The following is a 20,318-nucleotide window of genomic DNA, read 5'->3' on the forward strand; positions in this document are numbered from 1 at the left end:
ACTCCCCAGATGGTTGACCCAGATAGACACAGCCAGAGAGGAAAGTAACGCACATACGCACCCCCTCTCTGCACTCTTCTCACTAATGCTCACTCTGATGTACACCTGCGTGGGCACCTTACACACACAGATGCTAGTGTAGTCCCATCAGAGCAGGTGAGGGAGGAGAGTAAGAGTTCTTATAGCTTATTTTTGGGATGACCTCAAACTTTCCTGATGCAGCAAACTTTCAGCACAATGTGGCTTTTCCCTGTTAAAAGGCGCACTACACAGCAGTAATTGGGATTTAGGGTTTGTTCAGCGACTTTTGGGTCTTGCTATTGTTTGCATATTGCATGCAAGTCCAGAGTGTAGACACACAGGGCTACACTAGAATGGTTACCAAGTGGTCAGTTCCATGCAAAGATTTCCTGAACCTGAGCAGGGCAACCAGATTTGGAAAAGGGTCGGCAGGTTCAGCAGGGTCCCTGGTCGGGGTGAAAATATTCAGGCTGAGCCATCGAGCCTTTATTTCATGCACTTCCTTATGTTTTTTACTTAATCAATTTTATACTTGTGTGTGTTGTGTCATTTTTGTATTAATGTTGACATTGTCTTGCCTACTGTACCCCCTCAAGCTTGGTGTAGATATTTGCCTGAAGATCAGTTATTGCCACCATTAAAAATAGCAACTTTTAAATGAGCATGTTTCCTAAATAGCTTTGAAAAGACATTAGTCTCACTACTCTAAGCAATAACTAAGTCAGCCTCTGATTCGAGCTTCTACTGGGCTTAAATTATAAATAATTATGGGCTTCATTATTATATAATTAACAGTCACATCAAAGTTCTTAAAGAACGAGTATTATGCTTTTTCACATTTTAAGAAATACATATATAATTATATATATAATGTTACAATGTTGGATGTCCAGACTAAACGTGGGTAAAGTTTCACATCTGTAGGTAAAAGTATGTTGGAGTAATCCCCAGGCGTCTCAGCTCAGTCTGCAGGCTGCTGTCTACACGCGGCACTTTGTGATGTCACAAAGTGCAACCTAGGCAGGCTTCTGAGTGCTGGCCAATCAGGAGAAAGTGGGCTTGTATGGGCGGGGTTACTTTTTTACTTTAAATGATGCTAAGCTACTCCACAGGTATCACAGAGTGAAATATGAAGCTTGAAATTAGCGTAACAACCCCCTTTAATTTGTGTAAGTTAAACTTACATTGCCACATATTATTTTCTGTGACATATATGACATGTATTAAGAACAGGCAATTTCAATAAATACATGCAGTGTGTTATTCGTGCACAGATATAAAAGTGACAGTCATCATTTTGATAATTTAGGTATCTTGAAAGTCTCTGATCTAATAAAGCATGTAGATTAGTCATGAAAATAAGAGTCTTCTAAATTTGCTTTTGCATCAGACAGCCAAAAATCTGCAGCATGTGTGAGTTAATTCACATTACTTAATATCACCATGTCCAGCGATGCTACTATTTTACATGCCTATATCACCATGTCAGTGCTGAAATAAAATTATTGCCTCAACTTGCATTAACCGAATGTCAGACGTAATGAAGAACAAAAATGGCCATCCAATCAGATTTTAAGCTAGGAGATGACAACATACTTGGACATTGCAAAAAAAGAGACTGCAACCAAACCAACCAGTTAGGCGGTGGTGCAGGCTATCATGAAGACTGTGTAGCAAGATTAGTCACCATTTAATTCTGAGGGTGAAATGGAAAGTAAGTGATCCCGTAATGATTGCATTAATCCCTATTTGCCCAGGAAAACTTTGAGTACGCACAACTACAGCAACTGCTGCAGGTCATACCCGAGGGTCTCTTTACAATCTTCACTCGTCTGACTCCTCATGCTTGTTGCTCCGCTGAGCCAGTTTTAAGAATATCATTGTGTTCAGAAATGTCAGCAAAGGTCAGAATAATGTTTACATAACCACTAAATCGTTGGCCTGAGCGACAAATATAAAAACACAAATTCCTACAGAAAGTTTCCACAAAGCTTTTCATGTGTGTGGGGATAAAATTTTCCCTTTAGACCTTTGGATGACCATGGCTGCTCACCTCGATGTTCCCTCAAGTGTTTTTCTGCAGTCATGTGTGTGTGTGTGTGTGTGTGTGTGTGTGTGTGAATGCAGTCATTATCCTCAATGTCACACCGCATTGCAGTGCAGTAAAGCCTTTTGAGTAAGTGTGTGTGTGTGTGTGTGTGTGTGTGTGTGTGTGTGTGTGTGTCTGTTATTAAGTCATTCCAACAGTTTCAGGGCAGGCTTCCAGAGGCTTCGATTTCACCCTCTAATTGTGGATTATAAAGTGAGATTATTAGGTTTTTTAGCATTATCTTTTTGATTATTTCTCAAAAAAAATGTATTGTTCTATCAGTCTATTCCAGCATCCGTCACATTCCTCTGTAAATCTGTCCCTGCATTGTTAATTAAATCCCCCTTTTTTTCCATCCTAACCCCCTGTGCGACCAGATATATTTCTTTCCCGGTGACCTCAAGTGTTTCTTCTTCTTTGTAACACAGGAAAGGGAAGGTTGTGCCGTCACAAGGGCACGCCGCAGGGCAGGAAGATAAATTGGCTGAGAAGAGAGACTCATTTGTCATAGGACAAAAAGTGCTGACATCAGTGTTGTAACATATAATAAAGAGAGGGGGGACTATTAAAGGTGAGGAGAAATGTACCGTGCTTCAGCATGACGGGAGGCAGGATTGTAGATTACGAGCAAATAACTTGTGTGTTACATTGTGTGTGTTTTTTGTGTGAGGCTGGCACTTTGCAGGCACTCTGCCAGCGACACTGTATTCATCATCGCATCAATTTACTATTAAAACGTCCTCAAGCATCCTTGGAAGAAAACTGTGCTTGTTGCCAGTTGTTCTGAATCACAATGTCTGCTAATTAGGGTTGACATCTCCTGGCCCAAGTATGAGCCGTGCTCACACTCTGACTGAGAGTAACACAATTATATTCGTCCCTGAACCTGTGATCGGATGACGGTCCAAAAAATAAGAACGATAATTTTGACTAAATCTACAATGTTCTGAAACCACATCCAGACACATGGAGCCCACCTGCAACCATGAATGTAACAAACCCAACCTGGATGTAGTCAGTGTTGCCATGACTACATCCAAATCTTGCAGGATTTCCCTGAGATTGTTGTCATAATGTTGCTCGCAGCAGCTCAGCTGAGGACAGGTTGACATGAGGAACGGCGTGACAACTGTGGAATGATATCAAAATAGCTCAGCTTGATTGGTATTCATGGGAGCACTTAAAGTTGATAGTCACATCTCAACAGAGACGTGAGAGGCACTGGAGTTAGAGATGATGTGTAAGGCTTGTTTTGCTTTGGGTACACTGCACATGTTGGTAATGACATCCCTGTTGGTTTGGATTGGTATAAAATATAATTTAAATCCTGTTAAAGTAAGTCGAGTAAATCTCTCGTTAAAACATCTAAAAGATCTGCAGTGTGCCTTTCTTGCAGATTTGCCCTTCAGGTGTATATCTTGCCAGAGGGCCTAACACAGAGCCACCCATTGTTCTCCTCATGCTTACGTTAATGCCACATGCACACAAGCATATACATAACACGCACACAAACACACACACACACATTGGTGGTCAAGCCGCAGCCAAAACCCAAAGCCAAAAGCAGCGGAGCGGATCAGTTCCAGGCGTAGATCGGACGGCCGGTTAAAGAGCGGACCACACCCAGCTGTGGGAGCTGATGGCAGGCTTGGGAACTAAAGGAAACTCCCATAGGAAGAATTAAGTCATTCCTATTTAAAGGTCCTTTTATTTAGAACAGAAGCAGGCTGCTGTTTGGAGCGACTAGCAGGAAAAATATGACAGCTAGTGAAAGATGTAATTGACGTGGATTTGGATAATCAGACTTTACTAGATGTCACAACATTATTCGGGATGGGTGGTTTATTAATAATTTTTGTATGGTATGGTGCAGTGAATATGTGTGTGTTCTGTGATGTGAGACTATTTGTACAGACTGCAACCCACTTTTTGTTTAGCTTTGCTTTCACACTATTTATGTTCTTCAGTGACACCAAAAAGAAGACACAACAGCTTGCTGCTATCAGGCAGATGGCCCACGTGTAGATGTATACTTTGCGCTTACAGTTTGGCAGAAGAAGCTCACACATTTTTAGTTTCTGCCTGTTTATCTTTGGAAATTGTGTGCTGTAATCTTTCCCAATATGGCTTCACCATTTCCTGTGAATCACAGATTTCGTCACTGCTAACGGTCACTAATGGTTAGTGAGGGAGTAGACTAAAGGCCATGTGGCGTCTCTGATACATGAGGAGTCACCAGCTGCTTTTTCACCTGCCAGTAAAAAGCTTTATCAGCAGGGCTTAATAACCATTAAGGTTCACACTGTCCAAGAACTTTATGCATCATTATTGGGGTAGACGGTAGCTTAGTCTTTAACCAGAGGGTGGCCTGTTCAAGTCCAAGTCCAAGTTCCGACCAAGCGGACAATGAATTGGGGCTGGTACTGTCGAGGTGCCCTCGAGCAAGGCCTGAATCCCCACACTGATTGGGGCGCATGTCCATGTGCAGCCGCCTCACTCTGACATCTCTCCATTAGTGCATGTCCTATTCTGTTTGTGCATGTGTGTGTTTGTTTGTTGTTGTGTGTGTAGCATGTTTGTAAAAACAGAGTGAAAAAAATGGAGTTCCCCCTTGGGGCTTAATAAAGTGTGTCTTCTTCTTCTTCTTGCTGTGCTAGGTATAGACCTGGAGCCAGGTCCAGCCCTCAGGATGTTTTTTGCGACCTTTTTTTCTACTATTATTTTTTTTTCACTATTATGTCAGTGCACATACGTATGAAGGTACTTCAATTGCATAAGAAGTCTTATGTAAAGTTTTGCTATATATGAAGCTTATAAACTTGGGCAGTTTTTATATTCATGTGAGAGTGATTATTAACAAAATGTGAAGAAAAATCGTGAATTTTGATGAGAATTTCTCTTTTTTTTGTCCTTTTGAAAATATTTTGGGAGCCGCTGATGGGAGCCGGGATGTCATTACAGCGCATTACGTTCCGCCTGCTTCTGCTCTCCACACAGACTGTTTTTCCTGTATACGCTGCAGCCTGCTGATACATGATTGGTCAATATTACTCGGTCTACAAGCGTACTACAAACAGAAACCAGAACATTTGTCAAAATCCGCGTCCCTGCCTACAGATTCTACATTTCTATTATATGAGCATTGACATCATGTAGCCAAAAGCATCTTTCAAAACAGGTTTTTTTGGGCCCCTAAGACCAAACAGCCCGACTTATCATCTTGTGATGGCCCAAGGTACAAGCTAACAGAAAATAATAGTGGAAAAAAAGGTAACAAAAAACATCCTGAGGGCTGCACCTGGCTCCCGGCCTAGTACACAACCCCTCACTGGCTTCCCTCTCAGCCCGTTTCATTTGATGGTAGAATCTCTGTGTTGTCAAACCTTGAAATTTATCCTTTAACATTTCAAAAAAGCAGTGAGTGCATTTTTAGGGCCCATGCCACCCCCTACACAACCAAAAATGGTTTCAGTAACACAAAATCCTTAAAGCCCTGCACTATCGCAAATAGGACTAGAAATTCATAGCCACTTCTAATCCCTCACATTGGGAATTCTACCCATCACCTAAATGCCTACTGCACTGAAATATGCAGTCAAACATGGACTGCTCAGGATATTTCCGTTCAGCATGACAGATTCCTTCACTTGAAACGGTGCACGGAGCATGGATCTGAATACAAAGAAGTATGAGAGGGAAAATACAGAAACCATGCTGGGAATGGAGCCACATGCCATTGAATAACCCTCGTAGGTACCGCACTTTATGGAAATGCTTGCTGATTACCAGATGTAGCACATCTTTTCAGTCAAACAGTGCAGACTGACAAAAACAAACAGTTTTGAAGGGGGTTGGTTATGGGCTTTTTATTTCAAAACTGTCAACACATTCGTCACATGTTTTCCATGATTGTCTCTACGAGAAAGCTTTAAAAAGAAGACGCATAAATCCCCCTCCTTTTAACAGATCTGACCTTCCTTTAAGGTTAAGGATGGAGCAGTGCAACATATGTGAGCAGTTACAGAGGTATACTTGGAAATTGGCCTCAATCATGCAAGCAGATGAAAACCATTCACCAGTCTCTCTATACATGCTGCATTATGTGTGATTATCTTGTAGCAGTGCTGCCCTCTGCTGGAAGAATGTCAGTAAAACAAAAACACAGGCCACAAGGTTCCATGGAGAAATAACACACACATGCTGATGCAGCTCTTTTCTGTGCTGAAATGTTCTACACACACATACACACACGATCAATCACAGTACAATCACATGTAATTAAATGATGGGCTAATTAAAATCGTGTCCCTGTGTAACTCTGTGTGAGGAGAAGCTAGGTCAGAGGGAGGGGGGGAGTGTTAAATGGCGATCAGGACCCCGTCTACCCTCTCTTTGTGTGTGTGTGTTTGTGTGTCTGTGTGTGTCTGGCTAGTGGTTACCGAGCCATTGGCCTAGTTTTTGGCTGAAGACCGGGAGTGGAGGTTTACAGTCACGCACCTCTCTCATCACGCGCATTTGACTTGCTTTCTGTCTCTCTTTCATAATCAACCTCTCTTATTTTTGACTTCACTTTTTGTTCTTTTCTCTCTTTTTCTGGCCGCTCGTGTCAAGTGAACTGAAGCCTGTGGATCTCCCTCCATCCGCCCTCTTATCTGCCTACATATTACCGTGGCCTTCAAGCACCTTAGAGGAGATCCGGAGCTATTACAACCTGTTAGGAGCACCACACACGTACTACACTTACTCCCAAAAGCTCTCAAAGGCTCTCCCTTCACTAATCTCTCCCTCTCTCCAAAATCTGTGCACAAAATGAGCTTCAGTGAGCGTTGCCTCAGGAACGCGACTTCCTCACAAGGCAATGAATCTGCGCTCCTGCCTGGACATTTTTCATCTGCCTTCATATTCAGGTATTCTGGCAGCGCAGGACGTTCTTATGTCATGTTTGTGGTTGCTTCTCAACAGTAACAGGAGAAAACTACTTCAAGGTGCAGTTAAAACACTGCGGAGGAGAGAAATGCGGAAGCTTTGTTCTTCTCCAGATGTTCATCACTTCCTCAGCTTGTTATTTTGTTTTTCCTTTCATCAAAATAGCAGATAGCTTTATTAGTTTGCGGTGCTGATTTTAATGAGGAATCCTTATAAATACTAATGAGCATATTTTAGTGGAGCTGAAGGGTCTCGTTCGCTCATTGTAAAAGAAAGAATGAACATTTCACTCTAATGATGCTGCAGATTTGACGTGTGACCCCCTTTTGAAGCGTCTCCCTATGCTGGTGTTTGGTTTTACTGCATTTTTAAAGTGTATTTTATTATTTTTTCAATATTTGTTTTGAGTGAGATCTCCCAAGCCACTCTAGTGAGTCATGATTTAATCATCAGTTAATACCGAGCTCGTACAATTCTGCATCACTGGAGCCGGCTTTAAAATTCAGAAGCTTCAGAAAAGCTAAAAAAAATGTTAAAAATTCTTCCCACTCGGTCTATTTTTAGAGTTTTGTGCTTTTGGGTTGACTGCGAGTACTTTCACCGTATGAACCAACAGATGGGCTCACCGCAGTAGCCTGGACTGCTCGCCTGTGAAACGTTTTAAGAGGTTGTTTTTGTCAATGGTTGTGCACCTCTTGTCAAAGCACTGCAAAGGCCACCAGGAGTTGAGTCGTTGTTTGGAGTCTGGCTGGATAACCGCAGCCTCTTTCCTTTGGTCCGGTCAGTATGTGTTGAAAATGCCAAGAGAAAGAGAGGGAACGGAGGGTGAAATCTCCCCCTGTGGAACAACATGTTCCTCTGTGAGTCTGCTCTCCCATGTCTGCAGCTTTTGCACAGTGTCTATGAATTATAACAGTGAAGGAAATGGGCCGACTTGTCTCCCTTTCAGGAAACAAAGCAAAACAAAAAACAGTCAGACAGCCAAGCCAGTTGTGGTGAGACTTGGCCGGTCACAGTTATCATTGGCTTGTACACAGAAGCATGAATGGATCCGCGTCTGGGGTATATTTACATTCATCATCCCCTCTCTCGGGCCGACTTCTCTGCACCACAACTCTTTCCCCGCTCCTCTGGCCAGCTCTCTCCTTCCTTCCTCCTTTCTTTTAGTTCTCTCTGGTCATCTGTTTCTCTCTTTCCTTTCCGTCTCTTTCTTTCTGCTCAGTTTAACTCTGTGTGCCTAATTGGCCGACCTCTGCCCAAAAACCCTCAACTTTCTTTTAAAGAACATCGCATGACAAGCAGTGGAGAGCTGTGGAGGAGCTGGCAGCAGTGAAGCCAGCCTCATTGACCTTAAATGACCCCACGGGTTAGAGATCCAACTTCTGCATCAACACAGCTCCTCGCTTTAATACAGCAACAACATTTTTTCTTTTTAGTTAACTCCTCACCTCATGTTACCTTTCCTCATGTTACCTGTCTTCATTTTCACGCCTCCAGTCTGCTCTGCCTCATTCTGTATCTTAGTCTCTCACTCATGGGTTTTTCTCTGTATCCTCACTCCCTAATTCCCAAGCTCTGTTTTGTCTCCACGCCTCGTCTCTATTCCTTTGCTATCATCTCCCTCTCCAGTGGTTGTATAAACCAGAGAGACTATGGAGCTTTAAGGATGTTTTTTTTTAGGTGTACAGTATTTCTAGATTTCTAGTTAGCAATCTATCAGATTCTAGTCATTTTTTTCCCGGCCACATTCTTGCATTATGAAGGGTTCAGGGGCTGCAAGGCGCAGCAGGGGTCAGCGCTGTCGCCTCACAGCTAGAAGGTTCCTGGTTCCTAGTGGGCCTTTCTGTGTGGAGTTAGCATGTGCATGCGTGGGTTCTCTCCGCGAACTTCCTCCCACAGTCCAAAGACATGCTCACAAAACTTGCCCGTAGGTGTGAGCGTGAAAGGTTGTCTGTCTCTATGTGTCAGCCCTGTGACTGACTGGCAATCAGTACAGGCTGTACCCCGCCTCTCACCCAATGATAGCTGGGATCGGCTCCAGCCTCCAAACAGGATAAGCGCTATAGATGATGGATGAAGTTATTTGTAATATACACCTGAACAATAGTAGTTGATTTAAACTAGTTGGTGCAGCATTGTTTTTCCTTTTTTTTAGGCTGCATTTCTCTTTCTGGCTCCTTGTTAAATGTTCTCAGTGTGTAAGCACATTAAAACTGGAAAACTGCTGTCATGTTCCTTGTATATGTACTGATACTTGGCTCGTAAATGGAATGATGAAAAGATATGTTTAATTATATTATTATTATATACACTGTGGTGACAGCTTAATCATTTGAGGCTTAGCAGACATGCATCCATACATGTCATTTACTCTGTTTTCCTGTGATATCAAATCGTTTCTGGTTGCCTTCTCAAGATCTCGACTTATTTATCACGAGATAACGACATGGCGCCACCGTAATGTCAGCTGATCATAACTCACATCCCCAGAGTTGCAAAGGCACAAAACGAGCATAGAAATAGGCTTAAATAGGCAGCTCATTAGTGTGGGCAATGGCAGCACGGCATGTCCCGGTCTGTAATAGCACAGTGACCAGCCTGTTGTTTTGTTCTCTAGATGGCTGGGAAATTATCACGAGAAAACGAGCTTTGTTATCTGGAGGGCCAATGGGCCACATTAATCCATTATGATGTGAAAATCAGCTTTGTTTTCCCGAGATAACGAGTAAAATTCAAGATCTCAAGAAAACAAGTGGTTATCACGGGAAAACTGAGTAAATAACATGTATGGATGCATGTTCGCTCAGGGCTTCCGTAGTCTACAGCTTTTGTTTTCTTTAAGTCTGCGTAGTTTCCACCGAACATATGTTGGTGATGTATAATTATTATTTTATGAAGGTCTACTTGAGATCAATGTTTGGTCAGATTTCTTAATAAGGGCCTTATGTTGGCCAAATCCAGTGTTTAAAGTGAAGCTCTGTAGCTCTTTAGTTATTTTGCAATAAACCAATTATGTAAATGAACTGTTTACCGAAGATAATAGTTGTTCCAGTCACACTTAGTGGAAAAACGTGCATTCCTCTCCTTCAAACAATGTGTGTGACACCCAGAAACACTATTCCTTTTCACAACTGAGCCTGTGTGTGTGTGTGTGTGTGTGTGGCAGGAAAAGACCATGTGATGTGGAAAGCTGCAATCACTGCTAATGGAGCATGAATGTGCTGTGTGCACCTTTACTTGCCCTCTGTGACTGAGTTGTTTGCACCACATCCTAACAGCACTTTTACTGTCAGTAATCCTGCTCTTTGACAGCGACTGTGCACAAAGCCCACATCTCTGCTGTTTCCTCACCTGGAACATCTTCTCTTTGTCTTCAACAGGTTGTCCTGATCACAGACGTCAACACAGAGGCAAAGGTGAGTCCTTTTTACTCTCTACTCTCTCCGTTTCCTTTCTTTCCTTCCTTCACTTTTCTTTTTTCTTTTGGGCTTTTTTCTACAACTGAAATGGCCTCATGTTTTTTTACCAAGAATAACATGCCCCCCCCCCAGTAATGACCATGTGTCAGCCAAAATCAACATTGCTGGTTGTAGTGAGCCCCATGTGGCTTAAAGTTTGGAGCCTGGGAGATGTAGTTTGGTACCATTACAGCTGTAATTACAAAAGATGACCACTAGAGGAAGGCAGAGTGTTTCTTTCAGAGTTGCCTCTCATCTTTCTCTCGGTGAGTTCAGAGGAATTACAAGCACAATAAATATACATCTTTATGTTAGAAAAAAAGATGGAATCTGATTTCAGCTTTGCACAGGTACGATTGCTTTTATTAAAGCAGTAGTGTAAATATGAGAGTGTGTGTGAGCAAATTGGAGTTATAATTCGAGTGTTTTCCCTTGGGTTCGGGGGTGTGAGGTTTTGTTTTTGTGCTTCCTGAAGATGTCTAAAATCTGAGAGGGGACTTGACAGGTTAGGTGTTTGATTCTGCTCCCCGTGTTAATTCGCAACCACATGGAAACACAAATTGTTTCTCCTCTGCTAGTCCCCTCCTTCTTTTTTACACTCTACTCCATCGCCTCTCCTCCCTGACTACTGATAGGGCAGAGATGGAGTCAACAGAGAGAAGCAGCGAGAGGAGGAGGAGGAAAGGGAGGGAGGGAGAGAGAGTTTCGGATACCAGGGAAGGACTAAAGTAGAAACAAGGAAACGCTGCAGGTGTTTGGAGATGCTTGACAGAAAGTGTGAGAGCGCTGGATGTGAGAGGTGAAGGGCAGTTAGACCACGTGCATGTGGTGTCACAGTTAGATCCCAGCAGCTGAAGTTTTATTTAGTCCAGCAGTGCTGATAGAGAGCTTTGTAGGTGATTTTTTTTTAAAGAAGTTGAAGTGCTGACCAAGCCATGGCCCTTCTTACCAACGGCGCACAGAATCTGGGCTCCTACTTCTGCCTGATCCGACGCAGGTTCAAGAGGAGGCGCAAGAAACGCTCCGAGCGCAAAGGTAACCCTCACAGCAGCAGCTTCAAACACAGAGTGATGCTGAGGCAGCTTCTGGTAGACTTTCTAATGTTTGCAATGTAATCTGCAAGATAGAGGAGGGGTTCACTGGCGGTAATTAAACTGTTGGTTTCACTTGTGCTTCAAGTTTTTAATGGCATCAACAGACTGTTGGAGAATCTGCTTATGTTTCTTTGTAAAACACTGACGGTGCGTTATAGTTGCTCTTTTTCCGTCTTTTATTAGGTCAGGAAACTCTGCAGTAAGTTATAAATGAACTTCAGACAACTCGTGTGAGGGTTTGTTTTCAGTTTTCTTTTGTGGTTTAGTAGAGACGTTTGATTGATTCAATTTTTTAGCTGTTTTTAATGTATAATAGAAATGCACTTCCGCTTCTGTTTGCACCTCTTTCAGAAATCCAGCTGTTAAGGATGTCCTTCTGGACCATGGTTATCACTGATCCCCCCTCCCTTCCAAATACATATATATATATATATACTGTATATCGTTATTTTTCCATAACCGGTATTCCTCACTTCTTATTGAAATTTCTTCTATTAATGCATTTTTTTGTTCTGAAAAACATAAAGACTTACATGTTCTTAGAAATGTAATTTCTTACACTGCCCAATCACAGAGTTATTGACCATATAAATTTCAACTTTTACCAATTTTAAAATTGACTTATACATATTTGACTTAACAAAGTTGACTTAACAAACTTTAAACAATAAAAAAAACGTGTTTCAGCATTGTAGATCTTATTGACGGAAGACGGTGGACGGGGAACATGAGAGGGAGAGATGGGTATGACCTTTGACAAAGGTCCCGGACCAGAATCTAAACATGGACATCACACAAACTACCGGTATCTGTGCGTCTTCAAAAATAAGCTTCATGAATAAAAAAAAAAAAACATTAACAACTTGACTCTTGACACTTAAACGGCATCATTCATTTTAAGAGTGACCAGGTTATGAATAAGGCTTCTGCTTTTCAACATCAGCCGTGCACTTCCAATCTACATTTATAGTCCCAACAGAAGTACAAAAGCTTAACTTCTAAATGAGTCCATATCTGAACACTATGAATACACTCAATCCGTCCTGATATGACTTAATTTTTTCTGTTTGCGTGTCCTGCTTTAACTTTGTCCAGGAAAGTTCTTGCTTTCTGTTCAGATCTATTTAGCATGCACTCAAAGAGACAATGTCTTCTTTGCCCCCTCTCCCTCTCTCTCTCTGTGTGAGAAAGGTCCGTGTCTCGGTGTAATTGAAGTCGGGTGACGGGAGCCCCACAGAGGCTCTAAGCTTTTCTCTCCTGAGTTTGCTGCTCTGCTCTGGGGATTAGCCTAACAGCAAAGGTAGTAATTACTTAGGTGGCCTCGGCTCACTGGCAGTATTAGACATGTCTCAGCCACTTGCTTTGACACCCGCCAACCCATCGCCCCCCACCCTCACCCTCCTCTTAGAGCCGAGTCCATTCATCCAAGTAAATCCAGCAGTGCTGATGCTGCATTTTTAGGCCGGCTCACTCACAGACTGACTACGTCCATCAGCATTACACACGTCTGTTTCCGGCCTTTTCACTCTCCCTTATCACCACAGGAATGAAAGTGGCACTTTTTTAACCATACTGAGAGAAGCGATGACTAAGCGGGACTTTGGGCCGATGTTGCTCTGCTCGCTCTCGCAGTCAGCTTTAATGCCCCCACGCTGGAAGCCTCCTGATAAGTTGCTTAGTACTTTAGCTTTGGTGCCCAGTGGGTTAGCAGTGAGGGCTAACTGTGAGGACGAGGTCGCACACTTAAGACAATCATCAGCGGAATGTGACACTCGCTCAAGAACACCTCTCTTGTCTGTTTCCTTGTGTGTGAGAACTGAGTCAGCACAGCATCACTGAACTAAGTAGTCCTTTAGGTGTAGTGTCCTCCTCAAGGACACTTCAGCATGTCGATACAGGGGTCGGCCAGGGTCAGCTGTGTGAGGAGCGTTCATCCACTAATTCCCACTGTAACCTTGTGCACAGTTCATATGTGCTTATGAGCCTTTCAAATACTAGTTTAAACCTGGTCTAAAGACAAATTTGTTTATGAAGAGGACTTCAGCTGTTTGTACCTGAGTACCTGAATAATCAAAATAATAATAGTGTATCGCTACTTTCCTATTTACATAGTATTTTAAATAGTTAGAATTGACCCTTACATCCTATCAGCTATCTTTGTCTGACAATTAGGTCTAATTTTTACTTACAACCTGCATACAAGTGAAGTTTAGTCGTTCTTTACCCAAATTAGGACCATGTAGGAGCCCTGCTAAGCAGCGCAGGTGTTTTCAATTATCACGGTTAATCAGGCCAGGTTGAAGGTGGTTGTAGCTGTGTTGGGAATTAAGGCGGACTCAGTGAAGTAATGACAATCATGAAAGTGTGATTTTCCAGCCAGAACAGGTGCAACAATGCTTTCTGGAGAGCGGGAAAGAAGTCAATCAAGCAAAGTGTGCACACGCTGAAAAGTAGAACAGCCAAATATGTTACAGTGTTACAATTTAATCTAGCAGATGCTTTTGTTCAAAGCGACGTACATCAGAGAGTTAATACAACACAAGCAACGATCAAGACAGGAGGGAACGAAGTCAGTAAGTGCCAACAAACAGCTTCAAGGGTGGTTTTTTTTGTTTTTTAATCATCATCAGCAACGTCAACAAGGTCAATATAGTCATCATCATCATCATGAATATCCTAATCAACATCAACAACATCCTCAATATCATCATCATCAATAGCATCAATATCTTTAAAGGCAGAGGTGCTCGGTCTTTAGCTTCTTCTTAAAGGTAAAAGGGACTCTGTGGACCAAATGGAGTTTGGTAACTCCCACCGCGGGACCACAGAGGAGAAGAGTTTAGTTAGCGACTTAGGGCCCTGTTGTGATGGGAGTACCAGATATAAGTCGGGCTGTACCCGATGTATCACATTTCTTTGGGGGATTAAATATTTTAGAGCCTTAGGCCCTTTGAATATACAAGGAGCCTACAAGGAGCCTCCCTCACCTTCATTAGACTTAAAAAACATCATATGATGCAAACTCGCAGCGCTGAGAGGGGGAGAGCACGAGCACAGAGGGAGGTAGGGAGCGGGTGATCGCGAACTGAAGTGATGAAGTCATATAAAACTTAGTTTGATTATTAAGCCTGATGATCCTCTACAGCTCTGTGTGAAATATATGAACTACACAGCACAGATCCACGTTATTAAACATCTGCGTGCTCCCCGCGCTGCGTTATTATAAACTATGATGAACTGATCGCAGGTTACAGCTCCTGCTCGTGTCATTCACAGCATGGTGAGACGTACTTTAAATTTTATGGTAACGGAAATATGGACATGTTATTGAGCAAGGTACAGAGCATGTTCTGTATGTTTTTTTTAGTTTAAATACAAAGGTTATGGGGTGTGTTCATCAGGGTTATCAGGGTGTCTGCTGCTGAGTGCGTGATGTGTGTAAAGTGTTGTATGGTGTGAAACAAAACTAAAAAGACGGCCGAAGCCAACCAGACAATAACATGGTGCCGGAAACATAGAGAGCGACAATGATAGAGAATCACGCGCGGGGAAGGCCTAGGGCTTTAATGCACTTAGGGAAACTGGCACCAGGACTAAGCTTTAGCCCCATTATATTGTTTTCAGGGTCAAATGTCTTCTTGCTGTTAATGAAGTCCAGGTTAACCGGATGATAGAGCTTTTACTGTACTATTACAGGGTGAAAATAGTATTTAGATTTTTCATAAGGGATCTAAAGATAGTGTAGTGTACATTTGAACTTTGCTTTCTAATAACACGTGTGATAATCTAACTCTTGGCAATTTAAATATCAGCCGTGAAAAAGCCTTTTGATTGCAGTTTGTTTGCACTTTTGTTGTTTTTATGCTGATTTATTCTGAAATAGCTTTTTGATTAATCCTGCAGCTCTTTTATATTCACACTTCTAAGTAGAAAATGTGTTTATTATAATTATCCTGCAACTCTGTGATACAAACTTGTAGCTGTGTACACTGTTGCATTGTGTATATCGATGTAATATGTGTAGATGATCAGAATATATAAGTGCATTACCATACGCTGCACAGTGACTTTCAAAATGCTGAACTTAAGCATATCTTCCAAGTGATAAGTTCTTCAATGCATCTCTCATAAATGTGCCAAGCCATGACACTCGCAGACGATGCTTTCCAATGGGCCGTATATGAAATATGGAAAACGGGGGAACAGAGGCTCGTTTCTGCCATGCCAGCAAAATCTCCAAAATGAGCTTTTGTAACTTGAACAGGGGGGCCGAGGGAGGGGGGAGGGAAGGGGGTCTGCACCGGCTGACGTTTACAATCCATCGCACAGGAAGAGACTTTGCCTGCAATAAGACTCTGTTTTCACATTTCCCCGTCTTCGATAACCTCCCTCCCTTTCACATCATCACCCTTCTGTCCTCCCTTCTTTTTGAAACCCTCCCATTGTGTTCCCCTCATTTACTCCTTCCATTATTCACTTAGTCAAATATCCATACATTGAAAATGATCTGGAAAATATAATTGCTCTGGGAAATCTATAACATAATACAAATTACAGTTTCATGTCCCTTTAGAATCATCTTAGCTGCTGCATGTAGACACACCAAAACAATATTAACAGCCTCTGAAAAACTCTCAGACAGACAAATGAACAACGGGAACAATTGAAATCAAATGGAAAACACGGTGACATTAATTAACCTAACAACAAAATAGCTGTTGATTACGAGCAGCAACATTTTCAGGCACTCCAAACACAGCGGCACTGTGTCATGATAAGAAATGAGTTGTGTCTGCCTGTCTCAATGTAATTAGCCTTGATTAGCATGCTGCTAATGACTGTAACAGGCTGACAAAAGGGGGGGAAGCCATCGTAGCGAGAATGCCTGTACGCGGAGATGTGTTTAGCTTGCGGAGAGACACTTCACGGCCATGGAGATGTGTGCAGGGATTTGTGTCGGCGCCTTTTATCACCGCAGAGATAAACTTCATTAGTACAGATTCAATTCGGTGTCGTTTAAAGGGATATAGGTATAGAAATGTTTGCTGTTGTAGCTGGTTATTCATGTCAGAGGTGAGGAGGAGTTTCTTTAAGGTAATAGAACTTCACAGTGTAGTGATGAAGATTAGATTTCCCAAACATGATGTGGTTTAAAACACAGAGAAAAGATTGATTTCCAAAAATGTCATTTAGTGTTTTTTTGCTCTGTCTCGAACGATACATCCCTCTTCCCCCGTCCTCTCCTCTCCCACCTCTGACATCCATCCTCCTGGGGTTCACGAACACTTTCTCCCTCCCTCTGCCAGCCGTCTCTACCTTTTTCATCAGGCGGAGGTTCACCACCCTTTCCTCTCCCTGCTGTCCATCACCCGCACCTCTCCCTCTTACAAAAGCAAAAGCATGAGGTGTGAAATCCACCTCCTAGATGACAGTGTCACCGGCGCAAGCACATACAAATCTACATGGATGCAATCATGTCTCTGCACATTTATTTTCAGACCTCACCCCGCCCCCGTTTACACACACATAAACACATTGGAGCAAACACACACACACACACACACACACACACGCCTCTCCTTGCAAGAGCAGGATTCCAGCGCGTCTAACCTGGCCTTGAATGTGACAAACAGTGTTAGCGGTGAGCACCCTGAGCATCCAGGCGCAGAGAACAGGAGGACAGAGGAGAGGAGTGTGTGTCTTTGAGGTGTGTAAGTGAAGGATGTGTTGAATGGGAAAAGGAAGGCAAAGGGAAAGAGGTAGCTAGGACTGTAGCGATTGATCGATTCATTGATCGAGAGAAAAAAAATCGCCAATTATTTTGGCAGCCAATTAATCATTTTGGTGATTTATCAAGCATTTTGAAGAAGTCTCTTTGGGCTCTGGGAAATTGCGATTCGCATCTTTCAGAACAGTGTGACATTTTTAAGGATGAATCCATCCATCCATTGTTTATACCTTTATCCTGTTGAGGGTCACGGGTAGCTGTTGCCTATCCCAGCTGTCATTGGGCAAAAGGCGGGGTACATGCTGGACTGATCGCCAGTCAATCACAGGGCAGATGGACAACCTTTCATGCTCACATTCACACCTATGGGTAATTTTAGAGTCACCACGGAACCTAACGAGTATGTCTTTGGACTGTGGGAGGAAGCCAGAGTACCCGGAGAAAACCACCGCATGCACGGGGGAGAACATGCAAACTCCACACAGAAAGGCCCCATGCATCCCTAACTCAGATTCCTACCAGGAACCTTCTAGCTACAAGGCGACAGCGCTAACCTCTGCACCACCGAGCAGCCCAACGGCAGTCCATTAAACGTAAAAATAATCGGCTGATTTATCTAAAAGGAAAACAATTGTTAGTTGCAGCCCTGAAGCTGACGAAAACACTCAAAAGTAAACAACTGTATGGGGGGAAAAAGCCAAACATGCACAACAAAGGCTCTCAAATTCTTTATGACCTTAGCTATATTCAGTGTTGCCAGATGTTCGATATTTGTACGATATTTTTGCCCTCTGTACGATATACGAATGCATGACAATTTTGCCCTTTCAAAGAAACCCACAATAACAGTTCAGCGATGCATCTGTCACTCATTGCATCTCAGCTTGCAAGCCGAGTGTTTGGTAAAATATTATATATTTTTGCTGTATTTTCAGCCTGGCAATACTGGCTAAATTAGATGGTGGCTTTCTAATATGACTTTAATGGAGACAACATTTTTTAGCACTTTAGGAAAAGTTCTACGAAGTAAAAAACTCTGGAAGAAATCGAGTTTTTAGTGCACTGTCAAAGTGAGATCAATCATGAAACATGAACGTCATATAAAATGTAACTTTTTACTCACGACTCAGTATAACTCTTCTTAACTTGTATAATATGTACCCTGCTCTGTCATTAAATGATGTGTGTGCATGTGAGCACAGGTGGTGTTCCATACCTGTGTGCCCTGTTGGGTGCTTGAACATTGAGCACAGCAGTGGTGCGTCCTCCGTGAGACGGGGCCCTCTCCAACACCCCCTAACACACACACATTCACACACTTCCAAACATACTCTCTTCTTTCCCCACAGGCGCTCGGTGCCTATGCTGTGTCATAAATCAGAGCTGTCAAATAGATTTTACAGCTCCTAGTGAAAAGAGGAGAGGCAGCCACCCAACAACCTTGAAAAGATGGAAGAAAGCAGAAGTAGGGGAGTTTTATTATTATTAAACCTGATACCTGGACCTGAGGAATCTAATAAGAGTGAAGGGACAGTTTGTCACTGCACAGATGATGAGCGTACATGAGAGACAAGCTGAAAGTTCCAGTCCACTTATGCAGTTCTTGATCTATTTTGATTGTTTTTTATTCAGTTGTATTAAGCAACTCTTCACTTGGCACACGGTATTTACATTGACTTGATGATTCGATTGTTACCTCACTGCAGTAACAATCTTAGACTGTACACAAAAGTGATGGAGACTTGCATCTGTTGTTGGGAATCTGCAGGAAATCCAGAGACAGGATAAAGTAGCAAAAACACTCGCTGAGCATGATCAGACACTCTTAAGATAAAAGTAAGTCTTTGTCATATGTTGGTTTCAGTGGTGGTGTTGGGTGTAGAACTACATGGGGTCTAACATTGCAAAAGTCTGAATTTATCACAATGAATAAGAAAACAGATTTTATGTAAACAAGCCATGCTTATTTACATAAAACACTTCATACCATTATCACAGTATTGAACTATGTAAAGTGTTTTTCATGTCATGCAGGCCTAGCTTTGTTATCAAGTGTTTTACTGCCAGTGATTACAGCTGTGTCAGAGGACAGAACTATGGGGTTTATTATTAATTCAGTATCTAAAATAAAATGTAAGGAAATTATTGATTCATTAAGAAACACTTAAAAAATGATTCAATATAAAATGCGACACAGTGAAATATGTCAAGTGAGGGTGCTGAAAGAAAAGTAATTTGATGACGTCATACATCCTGCTGCACAAATTAATATTTTATTAAGTAATTTGAATGTTCCGGATTAATCATAACTAATATGTATTAACAGCAACTGTACAGCTGTAGTATTACAGTGGACTCTTTAAGTTTAATTAACTATTTACAGACTATTGAGAGCAAGCAAACAAAAACAAACATACATACTTGTGCACTTCATTTGCATATCGCTGTTTTGTTTCGCTATTTTATTATCTGATGGATTTTATTGTGCCTGATTTTAAGGGGTGCTGCAGCACCATCAGCACCCCTACTTCCCGTGCCTAAGCTTGTGGGCCTTGTTGGCCTTCAATCAGAGCCGTGTCTAATGTTATAAATGTGTGTCATTTTTTCCATCAAAGTGTGACTTGTTTATCTCCCTTTTAGAGGAATTGTTTGAAAAGGAGACATACACACACTTAGTTATAGCTAGTGTAATGCTATCGCTATGTATTGCTGACTGGAGGAAACAGTGTCATGAATCAATAACAACATATTCACAAACAGTCTGTCGTAGCATTGAAGAAGGAATTGAGGACTTGTTTTCTTGTTTGATGCATTAGTAAATGCTTTTTAATATCTATAGGAAACATAAAGGCAAAGCAGGAGTCTGAATTTGTTCCCTCTTTGGCCTGAATATATGGTGGCAATTAGCCGAGTGTTAAATGTACAGATTGTTGAGAGGGCGTTGAACTTAATGTATCACTTTAATGTAGATCATTTGTTCTAGCTAAGATAAGGCTATAGAC

The 20,318-nt window shown here is 42.1% G+C and overlaps 1 protein-coding gene across 2 annotated transcripts in view; it reads left to right on the forward strand.

Annotated features, from left to right (window-relative positions):
- adarb1b (adenosine deaminase RNA specific B1b) overlaps positions 1-20,318 on the forward strand; it is an 80,551-nt gene that overhangs the window by 22,295 nt on the left and 37,938 nt on the right. Inside the window, exon 2 of one of the 2 annotated variants that reach the window (XM_069662743.1) lies at positions 10,417-10,452. The gene's annotated coding sequence lies outside the window, so the exon portion shown is untranslated. Of the gene's footprint in view, positions 1-10,416; positions 10,453-11,480; positions 11,530-20,318 lie in introns of those variants that run through there. The other variant, XM_069662742.1, reaches the window with a different exon arrangement.

The sequence above is a fragment of the Semicossyphus pulcher genome, unplaced genomic scaffold (genome assembly GCF_022749685.1).
Source record: "Semicossyphus pulcher isolate SPU_LCO1_2020_fin unplaced genomic scaffold, fSemPul1.0.p SCAF_15, whole genome shotgun sequence".
NCBI lineage: Eukaryota > Metazoa > Chordata > Actinopteri > Labriformes > Labridae > Semicossyphus > Semicossyphus pulcher.